Genomic DNA, 13,577 nt, shown 5'->3' with positions numbered 1-13,577 from the left:
CGCCTGATCAACACTGACCAGGGTCAAATACATGTGCATAGCGATCTTTGATGTAATGGACTGTGTCCCTCAGCAGCACAAGGCTACCTGCAATACTGCGACCAGGAATGCCACAAGTCTGATCTGAATGAACAATCTGCCCAATGGCAACCATTAGCTTGTTGGCTAGTACTTTGACAAGGAACTTGTAGTCCATGTTAAGGAGAGAGATGGGACGTCAATTTTTAAGGTCATATCTTTCCAGTAACTGTATAGCATTTCACAGTAATGTAAATATTGGATAATAAAAATATAAATATAATCATTACCAAGGATGTACTATTGCTCATCTATAAATCTGATAAAAGATGAAAGGTATTTCCAACTTCAGAGGACTTATCAACTTATACATATTTCCCTGCACCTTTTACCATATACAATATCTTAGATTTCTGGATTCATTCTGAGCTATAAAGTAAAGTCTTTGGAAATATCTTACAGTACTGTCTATTTTTGTTAACCTTGGATTTTCCACAGAGCTGCACTCTTGATTCAATTGTATCCAATGTGTAATATCCGGGGCAACAAAATCAAACAGATATTATCTAATTGGATGCACAAAGTATATAACGTGACTACAGTCTGTAGAGCTACTCCATCCAAAGTGCAAAGCATAAAACTGCTATATATCAAGCTGTGTATACAAATTGCAAAATACTTGCATTAGGACATTGAGCACTTTCTACTAGAAGTAAAAAGACAAATGTACATACTTTCACTAAATTTATATTTTTTTCTCCCTTAATTGCTTAGTTAGTGAGAGCAATGTATCATCACTGCTAACTAAGTTACAAAATAATGATAATAAATACCAGAACAGTCATACATACTGGTTCATTAGTTCAAAAAACGTAAAGAGATAACAAAAGTTAGTAACGACAGACCCTCAAATAAATTGGAGTCAACATTGTTGGAATGTAGTAGTATTCATATTAATTTTAAGGAATAAATTGCAACTTCACAACTTGATGACATAGGATTTCTGTAACCAATGTCAAACATGCTAAATAGATAGTTTTGTGTAGTACTATTAGCTATTCAAGGGACTGTGTGTGGCCTGGTACTTCCAGTATCGGAAAGAGATGTTGCACTGTTCTCGCAGCTTCAAATAGACTGCTGTTGCATGGTCTCCAGTGAAAATCTGCTCTAAAAAGTTCTACAGATGGATGGGCAAAACATAATGGTTAACAACCATTATTGCTTTCTCTACCATGCATAGGAAATAGAAAATCTCAAAATTCGAGTGTACTGTGGGGAGGCACTGAAAAAATAACTGGGCAATCTTGCAAGAACCGCAAAAGAAAAAACCATACATATCTCATTTGTAGTCCTACTCCTAACCCTAATTCAAATCCAGACTGTGTTCTGAACTAAATTTAAGTCCAGTATTAATATTGCTTCATATTGTTTATGAATAATTAACACTCTACTGATTTTCTTGTTCTAGACAAGATGAAATGTTCATGTATATTCTCCATCTTACTACATAATACAAATCACAGCACTGCATTAGCTCAGATTCTATTCCTGTTTTGAAGCAGTGAAAGTTAAAAAAATAAAATACAAAAATTAAACATGCAGTGTTGAAGAAAATGGTATAAACATACATTTATGTCCCACAAATATTGCATCATGTGCAATATAAGCGCTGTCATTGGTGAATTATAAGTAGTAATAATAATAAAAATAATAATAGCACTTCGGCCTTACAGCACTGGGGTCATGAGTTCAATTCCCGACCATGGCCTTATCTGTGAGGAGTTTATATGTTTGCATGGTTTCCTCCGGGTGCTCCGGTTTTCTCCCACACTCCAAAAACATACTGGTAGGTTAATTGACTGCTAACAAATTGACCCTAGTCTCTCTCGGTCTGTGTGTGTGTGTAAGGGAATTTAGACTGTAAGCTCCAATGGGGCAGGGACAAATGTGAATGAGTTCTCTGTACAGCGCTGCGGAATTAGTGGCGCTATATAAATAAATGGTGATAATAATAATAATAATAATAATAATAATAATAATAATCTTTGGCTGGTGTTCACTAGTGAAGTTAGTTTGAGGTCTGTTTTTTCTGTGTAAGACAAATCATTTATACATACAACCTCTAATATAGACCAAAGATGTGCACATATCTCGTTTGAAGGCAGGCACTTTACACCTGTCTTGTGTAGGTGCAGAATTTACTTTTCGTAAGTAATATATTCAAAGATATGTGTAACCCAACATAATGACAGGTCTCAGAGCATAGCTAAAATGTATGTCTGTGCCTTTATTATACTCCACACAAATTCCATATGAAGGCAACTGGCTCTACCTCTCGAAGCAGAAGGAGCCGCAAGTGTGAGATACATGCGGCTGAAAATACAGTTGCACGACGTGTGCATGAAGACTGCAAAAAATTTACATGAGATATATAAATATGTCTGACACTCGTGTCCTACTCTAAATCTGGCCTGTGTCTATTCAAAATAGGCATTTATTTCTAAGAATAATTTGACAATGCTGCACAACATCTTAACCACAAGGGTACATACAGCTACTGCTGGTGAAGCTATGTTCTCTCCACTATGGAAAAAGATTCTAGACTGCCAAGCATTAGAAACATACCTGTATATTCTAAAGCATAAACAATGTTCTGAATACAAAAAGGGTCTAATATGGAACCATAAGAGGACAGCTTCGCCATTCATTCTTATAAATGTGTCTACATTCAGTGATCTATTAAGTGTCAGTATAGAAACATGTAGAAAAATGTTCTACCTTTAAAGCACAACAAATGGAAAGCTGCAGCAGCTGTCCATTAAAACATGCAAAACTCATTCTCTGGTGCTGCCTGACTGGCTAAATGGAAGTGGGAGAAACTGTATTCCAGGGCACTGAACAAAGCAAAATTGAAAGAGACGCGGCTGCTTTTTTAATTCCCCATCAATCTTTCTGACATAGAGAATTGCACCTAAAACATCACTGCAAAAACTTATTTAACCATTGAAGAATAAAAAAGCTGTTTATATATACCTACAGGTTACCCCATGTAACATTTTAAATTCTTGATATTTACAATGTTGTCCAGAAAAACTCAATTCTGTATTAAAGTTTTATATATATTTTTTCAAGCGACATAAAAATTCCTGCTTGGAAAATCTCTTGTATATTACAAAAATCAGACGTGAAGGAGGAAATAATGAATTTTAAAATCAGGTCATTCTGAAATAAAATGCATGTTTTATATGGCTCTTGATAAATGTGTAAAATGAAGGTACTGTCATATGTGAGAGTCAAGTTTATCCAAAATATATTGCCTAATAAAGTAAATCCAATGTTCTACCACTAAAAAGATATTTTAACCACTGCATAGAACTGTTGTATTGAAAACTGTATTTGATAAGAAACAAAATCACTATGGCAACACACAATAATAAAAACCTATATGAAATAGGTTCTCTAAGCAAAATAATACATGCCTTTTGTCTACTGAGTACATATTAAACAAAATACAGTGAGAATAATTCCTACTTTTAAAAAAGCTTGATACATAATTGTGTGGTGGTAAAACCGTATAACTATTTGTATGGGTGCGGAATAAAACTGGTTTTACTGGAACTGTAATATCTAATAGTAGTCCTTGTGTGCTGTGTAATATATCTATGGGTTCTACATCTAGGCACACTGTGTAGAAGAACAGTGGTTATAGATTTATCATGATAGGTAGTCTAATGTTCATGGAACTATTTGTAGAGTGGAAGGGATGACTACTAGGAAAGTACATTAGGCTAGCTATTTGGATGCAAGCATTGAGCACTGGGAAGTAGATGTATTTTAAATGTGTTCAGAGCCATTGTATGCTTCAATGTTAGATTATTGAATATAAAAAGGGTTTCAATTATGGTACTTATTTTACCACCGTCATTATTCTAAGGACATTTAAAGGTGTTGAATGTGGCGAGTGTGAAACTTTTATTTCTTTTGCTCTCTTAGCTAGTCAGTCCCTTTGTCAGTCACTAGCATGAGCTTTGAAACGCTCTTAGTAACCATCCAACTTTCCAGTACATCGCTAAATTACACAATTGCTCACTGTTGCTCAGACTAGAGAGGGCACTTTGATCTCTTTTTATCTTTCTTTGCCTGCTGTGTCAATTGAAGCCAGAAACTCATGAACACTTCACAAAAGTGACCCATCATTGCCCATTTTGAGGAATAATCGCATAAATAAAAATGTATAAGGTAAATGGTTTTAATAACCGAATTGAAGTACCAACAAATGAGTTCTTGACATTCAGGTGGATTTGTGTGTAAATGTAAACTGAACAGGTACTCATGTGGACTGTAGACAACTATACACACACCTGTAATGTGTAAAGTGGCATCTTCCAGCATAATGCACAATTATGCATTTCCTGTGGTAATTATACATTTTAGTAACACAGGAAAAACAAATTGCCGTATATACTCGAGTATAAGTCGACCCGAATATAAGCCGAGGCACTTAATTTTACCACAAAAAACTGGGAAAACTTATTGACTCGAGTATAAGCCTAGGGTGGGAAATGCAGCAGCTACTGGTAAGTTTCAAAAATAAAAACAGTGCTGGATATCGTTAACACTGGGCTCCCAATAATACAAACGTGAGTTTGTAAATTAATATATCAAAATTTATTGTTATTAAACATCAATAAAATTTTATAAGTACATAATATATACCCATATCCTAATAAATTGTACACAAATGGTTAAACTAAATCCTCTGCACTTGGTATCAAGCCTAATAGGTGAACACAGATATAAATAACATTCACTAAAGATCAGATCATTAATATATAAATCAATGAGACAGTCTGTGGATACTAAATACATGTGCCAGTTAAGTTTATTCGCCTTTAGAAGGTGATGAGCAGTTACTCCTAAGTGTTCAGAACAGTATAGTAATTTAGGCTTTAGTAATGCAAAAGATGCTGCACATACACTAAATAGAATTTGATATAATAGCTCAGATAAAGATAAGTTTGATTTTGTTTGCTGGAAGAAACATTTTAACAGAACAATACAATTTGCTTTGTGTGATTTAACCCTTATTATACTTGAAGTTTGGGATGTTTTTAGACTTTTCAATGATTTCACAGTTATGCAAAAGAATCTTCAGACACTTATTAATAGGTGACAAAAAATGAAAATATTGGACTTTATAAAACTGCTGCAAATAATTGCAGTGGACAAGTCAGGGTACTCACATGTGTCTCTGACCAGCGGGGCTAGATGGAAATGTCCCGGTCTTTAGCTTTGACTGACAGGCTTCTTTTCATTTAACTTTATTGTTCCATGTGCAATGAACACATAAAAACAGGCTACAATAAAATGGTGGCTGACAGTGATCCACAGAGGCTGCAGATGCCTGCAGATGAGCGGGGGAGACTGGAAAACGGAGACCAGGTAAGTGGGACTCGAGTATAAGCCGAGGGGGGCTTTTTTCAGCACAAAAAATGTGATGAAAAACTCGGCTTATACACGAGTATATACGGTAAAGGTAATTTCCACCCTTGAGGTAAAAATTACCCTTCATTAATTATACCACACTAATACCAGTTTGCTCATTTCAGATCCTGGACTCTCTTTGTCCCCCACGCAGCTATCACACATAGCTCTTGAGCAAATAGTGCTTCTGACAGGAACCACCGCTTCTCCCTCCCCCTAATTATGTGGCTTGAATTGGTTCTAGTTCTGGATGTTTAAGATGCTATTTTCTGAACTGTTGGTGCTCTTTAGAATGTCTTCAAATACAGTAGCTAGCTCAATGCTATCAGAGATTGTTTCCCAACAGATGATATGTTGAAATATCTCTTCCAAAAACAGGACTTGTACATGTCTGAGATCCATGAAACAAATGATAAGCAGTACACAGGTTAAACAAGTAATAACCCTGTGTACTATATGGCAGTTGAATGGTGCATATCCTTTGTGCAATGCATGCAGGGTTTTACCTCTGTGCTACATATGACTGGAAATGCAGGGAATCTCTGTGTATTATTTCACTGCCAGTGGGGCGGCGTCGCTGTTCAATACATGACTGGCAATAGCAGAGTCTGTGCAACAGGTGGCTGACACTTGCAGCTTCACTATACAATATATGACTGGGAATATGAATATTGCTGTGCAATTTATGTAATAGTTGTATATCTGTGTAATAAGTGATGCGGTTTGACTCTTAGCAATATATGACTGACAATCAGGCTTTTTTTTAATATGTGACAGGCAATGGTGATATCTCTATGCAATATATGAATCCAATTGGAAAGAGTTTCTATGTAATATATGGCAACTAGAGTAATGATGTGCAATATATGACAGGCAATATCATCTATGTGCGTTATAGGTCTGACAACGGTCTTTTTTAGGTGCAATAGCTACAAAATATATCCTTTGTACAAGTGCATCTTTCATTCATGCATTTCCACCAAATATTTCATCGTGTATAGTGTAATATAAATGTGAATTTTGCTGTAATGATATGCCCCACACCAATTTGATATATTCATTTGACGTTTTTATTTTTATGTAAAAAACTCAGAGTGGGTGTAAACAAGTTGTGGCTAAAGTGTCCCAGAATTAATTTGTAAGAACCTGATAACCTTACTTTAAATAAACTAAACAATCTTGAGTGGATTCTGTTTAAATGACATTTTATTTCCAGACTACAATATTATAAAGCAACAAAAATCAAATTCAGTAAAGGGGGAGGGGTAAGAACAAAAAAAGCTGAGCAAGGACATACCGATGCAATCATGTTATCTTTTGCTATCTATTAAGACAATTATTGGGATTTTAATTCATGCTTTTAAGATATGTCATGAGGTTTTTGATAATTGTCAAACCAATTTACTAATATTTAATCTTAAGAAAAATTCTGCCTATTGATGTTATCATGAAACTTTTCCTGCAACACTGCATAATCCTAACACCCTCTAGTAGTCATTGAGTTTTATGGCTATTAAGAGTAATTAAAACTTTTAATTGCTGAATCCAGAAGCTTTAATCAGCATTAGAAAAAAATAATTGAACACAGTCACTGAATTCAGCATTTCTATTGTTTGTGCAATATCCCATGGAGATTCACATTCTGTTCCTATTCTTCAGTTGTAGGGTGAAAAAAAAAAAAAAGACATTTTCTAGTGCTTTAAAAAGTGCAGTTTATGACCAAGACAAATTAAATGACATTAACACTTTCATTTGGATTTACTCAAAATGAAACATACCCACATAAAATGGGACAATATTTATTGGGTATATATGTTACTAAATTCAAACCATTTTTGTAATGCAGATACAAGAAAATGAAAATGTCTGCAACAGCATTTGTGTAGATTATGGAAACTGCTGTGCATAATTCTCTGCAAAGACTTGTAATACCACACTGAAAGCAGAAATAAATCTGGAAAGAGGCGATAAGAAATTCTGTTATGATTCTAGGTTCAAATTACCTGTATTAAAAGTAGGGCAGTCTCAGTGCCTTTTACTTTGTCACAGTTCTGACTGGCATAACCTGTGAAATCTGGTTGACAGTGATACCACTTTCTCTCACAGTTCCCTTCATAACTATTCATGTTAGCTTAGATTTCCCTACCTTTTCTGCACACTGTATAGGCGAGGAGTGTGTTTGGAAAGAAATGTATGCCTTAAAGATCACATTGATATGTTCTTCATGGACCTAAAACCTAGGTCTTGCAGAAGACCTAAAAGCTGACTCTAAACTTTCCTCATGTCATTAAATTAATGACTCAATTTGTGAAATTAAAATGGTTTAAGAAATGACTAGCTTTCTTTATAATGTAGACACAAATGAATTTAGAAGCAGATACTTATATCTTCAATAGCAGAATGCAAAAATGTTACCTTACTGAGAGAAATATGTTTTATGTTTTAGTGATGAACATAAAATGTAAATATGATGCCTATTAGATTGTACAAATGAACAGTTGGAAGGGGTTCATAGAGCGACACCCTGCTGACGGAAATCTACACTAATTTCATGTTTCAAAAACATTCAATATTGAATGCAAAGGAGTACACATGCATCACAATCGGTGCACTGGTAGAATAAAAAAAAACAAAAAATACATCAATACTATTTGCGCCTGTTTGTTCATAACCATAAAGTGTACAGCCATGGCCAAATGTTTTGAGAATGACACAAATATTGTTTTTCACAAAGTTTCTTGCTTCACTGTGTGGAGGGACAGAAGATGCCGGTGCCCGTGAAGAGGGCGAAGATGACCGGCAGCGCTGTGCCCCTGGAGGGGCTGAAGAGGTCCCCGATGGTGCCCAGCAGGAAGAAAGAAGAGAAGAAGAACTTACCCGTCCATCGATCCAGCGGCGGTGAGTATAACTTCTTTCTTGCAGGTCCTGTGCGCGGGGGAAGGATGAGCCAATCAGGGCTCATCTTTCCCCGCTGGCCAATCAGCGGCCGGATGCGCGAGCCAATCGCGGCTCGCGCCCGGCCATTCAAAAGATTGGCGCCGACGCGAGCCAATCAGCGCTCGCGCCGGCTAATGACGTCACGCCGGCGACTATATAAGTCGCCGGGTGGCGCCATTTTGGCAGAAGTCCGTCGGCGGAGAAGAGAGAGGACGTCTCTGCAAGACGTCCAGCAACAAGACCAGCGGCAGCGGCGGCAGGGGGCCCTTGTAAGGGCCGTGAGCTACCCTGCCGCCAGAAGACTTCAAGCAAGCCGCCGGAGCGGAGATCGTCGGCGGGGAGCCCTTGTCAGGGCTGAGAGCGCCCCCGCCAAGCACCCCTCAACAGCGCCGAACCGGAGAAGAGGCGCCGCCGGTTGGAGGGTCTGGAAGACCCGGAGAAGGCGGAAGAAGACGGCGTGGCAAGCTGAGACTCCTGCGCAGAGCAGGTAAGTATACTCAGCGTTAATTCGGGCACTAGGCCCGTGGGCACAGTCGGGCACAAGGCCCGTTGGCACTGTAAAGTAGGGGCACAAGGCCCAGGGACCTGGGCACTAGGCCCCAACGAGTTTAGTGGGCCAGTAGGCCATGGTATTGATATAAAGGGGACAAGCCCCTGTTAGTTAGAGAGGGGGACTCAGAGCCCCAGGTGTACAAGGGCACAAGGCCCTTAGGTAGTTAGTGGCCTAGAGGCCATAGGAAGGCCAGAGGGCCTGGTTAGGGGCTGGTAGCCCATCTGCTATTAAGGGCACAAGGCCCTCGGTTAGTTAGGAAGGCCACAGGCCTCAGGCAGGGGCTAGGACCCCTAGGTAGTAGGGCACAAGGCCCTAGTGAGTGGGCTCAGAGCCCTGAGTTAGAGAGGGGGCTGAGGCCCATTAGTCAGAGCAGAAGGCTCTGTGTGTAGCTGGGCAGAGACCCATGGTGTGTAGGGCATAAGGCTCTGGTGGTGTGAGGTAGAGGCGTGAGAGCCTCGTGAGAGTAGGCGCGGTCCTGTGTGAGGTGAGCACACGTGGTTAGGAGGTACGGTCGAGCGTAGGCTCCTGTGGTGCTGTAGCAACCTGCTGGTTGGCTAGCAGCGGTGTGTTCGGGTAAGTAGCGGGCAAGGTACTGTATACTGTATCTATTTATTCTGTCTGTGTGGCGAGTGTAGTTTACATTACAGTATTTTGGTGTGCTTTCTAACTGTGTCCAGGGGCAAGACGTCAGGCCCCCATTAAAGGTAGGCTCTTGTTTCCTGTGGTTTTCCTGTGTTAACCCGTGCTGTGGGGGACAAGTGTAAGTACCAGCATACACATAGTCAGGGGAGAACACACGTAGTTTTCCTGTCCCTTAGGTCCCCGGGGTCACACTGGTACCCAGAGGGGGGTGGCTGAGTGAGTTGGTGGCAGTACAGCACACCTTGAGGCAGTTCCAGGGGCGGCCGTGGTTCTGATCAAGGGTCCTCAAGGCCGGTTCCGTGCAGGTGGACCTGTGGTTCCGGACGTAGGGACACGTGTGAGATACCCGAGTACAGGCAGTCGGGCGGTTCAGTTCGATCGGCTGTTCCGTGCGGCAGTCGGCCCGCGGGTTAGTGTGCTGTTCTACTGAGCCTCAGCCGGGCTTAAAGAACCCGTACTTAGGGCCTGTGTGTGACTCCATAGCAAGAAGGCAGCTTCTTGGTACGACCTGGGTGAGGGGGTTAGGAACCGCCCTCCGGTTTAGGCTGTGAACACCGGCTGGTGTTCCCCGTAGCGTGTAACTAGTAGTTCCGTTAGTGCACCACATTTAGTTAGTCCTAGTGTTTGACTTAGTTGCGTTGCCGACCATTAGAACGTTGTTAGGGTCGGGTCGCCGTTGTAGTTAGTCCAGTTTGTGGGTGCCATCTTAGTTTCACGGAGAGCGTAGAGGGAGGCTGTGTGTTCTTGTCATCCGCAGGAGTCGGGAAGGTGCAGGAGAACCGGATCGGAAGTGGGAGTGTCCCGGTGAGTATCACGCTCGATTTCCCCTTTCGGTTAGGCCCTCCCAGGCAGGTGTGTGAGGTACTTGAGGCGGGATTAGTCCTCGGATTAGTCTTGGCCTTCAGTACCTGTAGTCCCCCGCGTCTTGGCAAGAACAAAGTGAGGAGGCGGCAAGGAGCTTGGACTGACCGTGTTCTTGTTCTTTGCCGTAGTCTCGGACAGCCCTTACCTGGTAGGCACGGCCGTAATCCCTGTCTCTATCTTAGAGGGACGTGATTGGAGGTGACTGCGGCTGCGGATCTGCTGGGATTAGATCGCAGCTGGGAAATCGGAAGCGGACTGGAGGTGACCATCGTTTACAAGGTGAGTTCTTTTCTGTTGCGTCTGTCCCTGTCTTTCCCCGCAGGGGGCGTTACAACTGTGTTTTAGACCTTTTTGTCAGATGTTGCTATGGTATACTGAAGAAAAATTACAAGCATTTCGTAAGTGTCAAAGGCTTTTATTGACATTTACATTAAGTTTATGCAAATAGTTAATATTTGCACTGTTGCAGCTTCTTTTTGAAGACCTCTGCAATTCGCCTTGGCATGCTGTCAATCAACTTCTGGGCCACATACTGACTGATGGTTGCCCATTCTTGCCTAATCAATGCTTGGAGTTTGTCAGAATTTGTGAGTTTTTGTTTGTCCACCCGCCTCTTGAGGATTACCTACAAGTTCTCAATGGGATAAAGGTCTGGGGAGTTTGCTGGCCATGGACCCAACATCAGGGACAGACTCATATTCTGCAAAAGGTACAGATTGGACTGCTGAGGACTGGGGTAAAGTAATTTTCTCTGATGAATCCCTTGTCAGATTGCTTGGGGAATCTGGAAAAAACGCTTGACCGGAGAAGGAAAGGTGAGCGCTACCACCATTCCTGTGTCAAGACAACTGTAAAGTATTCTGAGACCATTCATGTGTTGGGTTGCTTCTCAGTCAAGGGAGTGGTCTCACTCACAATTTTGCCTAAGAATACAGCCATGAATAAAGAATGGTACCTAAACATCCTCCAAGAGCAACTTCTCCCAACCATCCAAGAACAATTTGGTGACGAACAATGCCTTTTCCAGCATGATGGAACACCTTGTCATAAGGCAAAAGTGATAACTAAGTGACTGGGGGATCAAAACATCGAACTTTTGGGTCCAAGCATTGATTAGGCAAGAATGGGTGGCCAGTCAGTATGTGGCCCAGAAATTGATTGACAGCATGCCAGGGCGAATTGCAGAGGTCTTCAAAAAGAAGGGTCAACATTGCAAATATTGACTCTTTGCATAAACTTAATGTAATTGTCAATAAAAGCCTTTTACACTTATGAAATGCTTGTAATTTTATTCAGTATACCATAGCAACATCTGACAAAAAGGTCTAAAAACACTGAAGTGGCAAACTTTGTGAAAACCAATACTTGTGTCAGTCTCAAAACTTTTGGCCATGACTATACAATGTAATTATTTAAAGTATAGACAAGAAGGAAGTCCTCATTTAAATGCCATTAAAAGTCAAATATGGCGGATAGTTTAAATAACAAAAAACATATTCTGAAACATTATCGTCATTAGTCTGAATAATGTAGTGATAAAATATAATCAAAAGATCCTCAAATACAGAAATAGATAGCCAGAAGGTGAAATTAGGATGAACCATACTTCTGGCTTATATAAGTAGGCACTGAACTTCACTGCCACTCATCAACTGCATTACCATCATGATATGATTCATGCGTTTGAAAATAAAATCATATCAATACCAGCTGACCTTTATTTTTTATTTTTTTAAATGTCACACAAAGCCCTCGTCTGTGAGCATCAAAATAGGTGGTATTTGCAACATTAAATGTGTTCCAGGTAAGGACAAGGTCAACTATGCTTCAATTCATTAATAATCAATTCATATACAAAGAAAAAAAAAATATTTTATTTACATTTTTCCTATATTTCCTACAATATCCTTACTTAAGTTTATATAATCACAGTGGATTGCAAACTACTTTATACAAAGTATTACACAATATAGAAAAAGAGTTGTCTGCAATTTTTATAATAATTTTGACTAGATAAATTGTAAGGGGGAAAAAAACACAAATTTGTTACATATTTTAAAAGAAACAATATGAATAGAGAGATGAAAATACAACGTAACATTGTTCCACCTAGCTCTTACAGGAACAACATTAGATTTTTCCAAATTCTAACAGACAATGCTATGCCATTGAGGTATCATTGAAAGTCACATAGCAACAAATATGACATAAGTAATGATAGTCCAAATAAAAAAATGAAAGCAAAGGATTGAATGATAAGCTACAAGACCAGGTTTTAAGCTTTCTATAATGTGTCACTCAATAATAAGACTAGTTACATAAAAAAAATAGCCTCCCTCATGGTTTTAATCTTTTATTCTTTTGCAGGCTTGACCCCTAGCAACACCTAGTAAGTAGGCAGCAAGAGTCCCAAGTTGGGCAGACAGATAAGTAGAAAAAATATGTTAGCGCCTATTACAGCAAGACTAGGCAATGGGCCCATGCACAAATGGGAGCCAGCATAAGCAAGAGAAGTTTATCATCTGGCTTTTATAGGATATTACACCAGCACCTAGCTAATTCAGATTTTCCTTTAGAGCTTGAGAATGGAGACCAGCATCTAACTAGCACCATGCAACTTACTACAAAATGTAATTAGCAATACCTCACTTCCCATTGTTCATGGACTGAAAAGAAGGGAGGATTGTTCAAGCCATAGCTTTCAATTCCCTGGTCCTGCCAGCTGTCAGTCTGTTGATATCCATAGCTGGTACAATGAAAAAGAGCTTGCCAAAAAGCACATGGGCGACCCATATACAAAGTGGTGGAAGTATCTATGGCCTGATGATACCAACATTGAACTTTGTGTCACAATTCTTACACTGAACGCTATCCCAGTAAAAATTAAATAGAAAATAAACTATAGCCTACTCTAAATAATGGCGGTAGGTGTATAGTACTACAGTGATGCTTCACTGCCTGGAAAACTGGGCAAAAAGGGAAAGCGTAAAATATATTTACATTTTGGAGGGAAACCTGTTGCAGTGATCAAGATGTATATTCCAGCAGGACAATGAACATGGCATAATGCAAAAGTCAC

At 39.7% G+C, this 13,577-nt stretch overlaps 1 protein-coding gene across 2 annotated transcripts in view; it reads right to left on the bottom strand.

The window, feature by feature from the left end:
• KDM4C (lysine demethylase 4C) overlaps nucleotides 1-13,577 on the bottom strand; it is a 458,533-nt gene that overhangs the window by 254,885 nt on the left and 190,071 nt on the right. The gene's annotated exons all lie outside the window — the stretch shown is intronic.

Source organism: Mixophyes fleayi, chromosome 1, assembly GCF_038048845.1.
Source record: "Mixophyes fleayi isolate aMixFle1 chromosome 1, aMixFle1.hap1, whole genome shotgun sequence".
NCBI classification, from domain to species: Eukaryota; Metazoa; Chordata; class Amphibia; order Anura; family Limnodynastidae; genus Mixophyes; species Mixophyes fleayi.
Note: the sequence above shows the minus strand (reverse complement) of the source record. Positions and strands in the feature narration are given on the sequence as shown.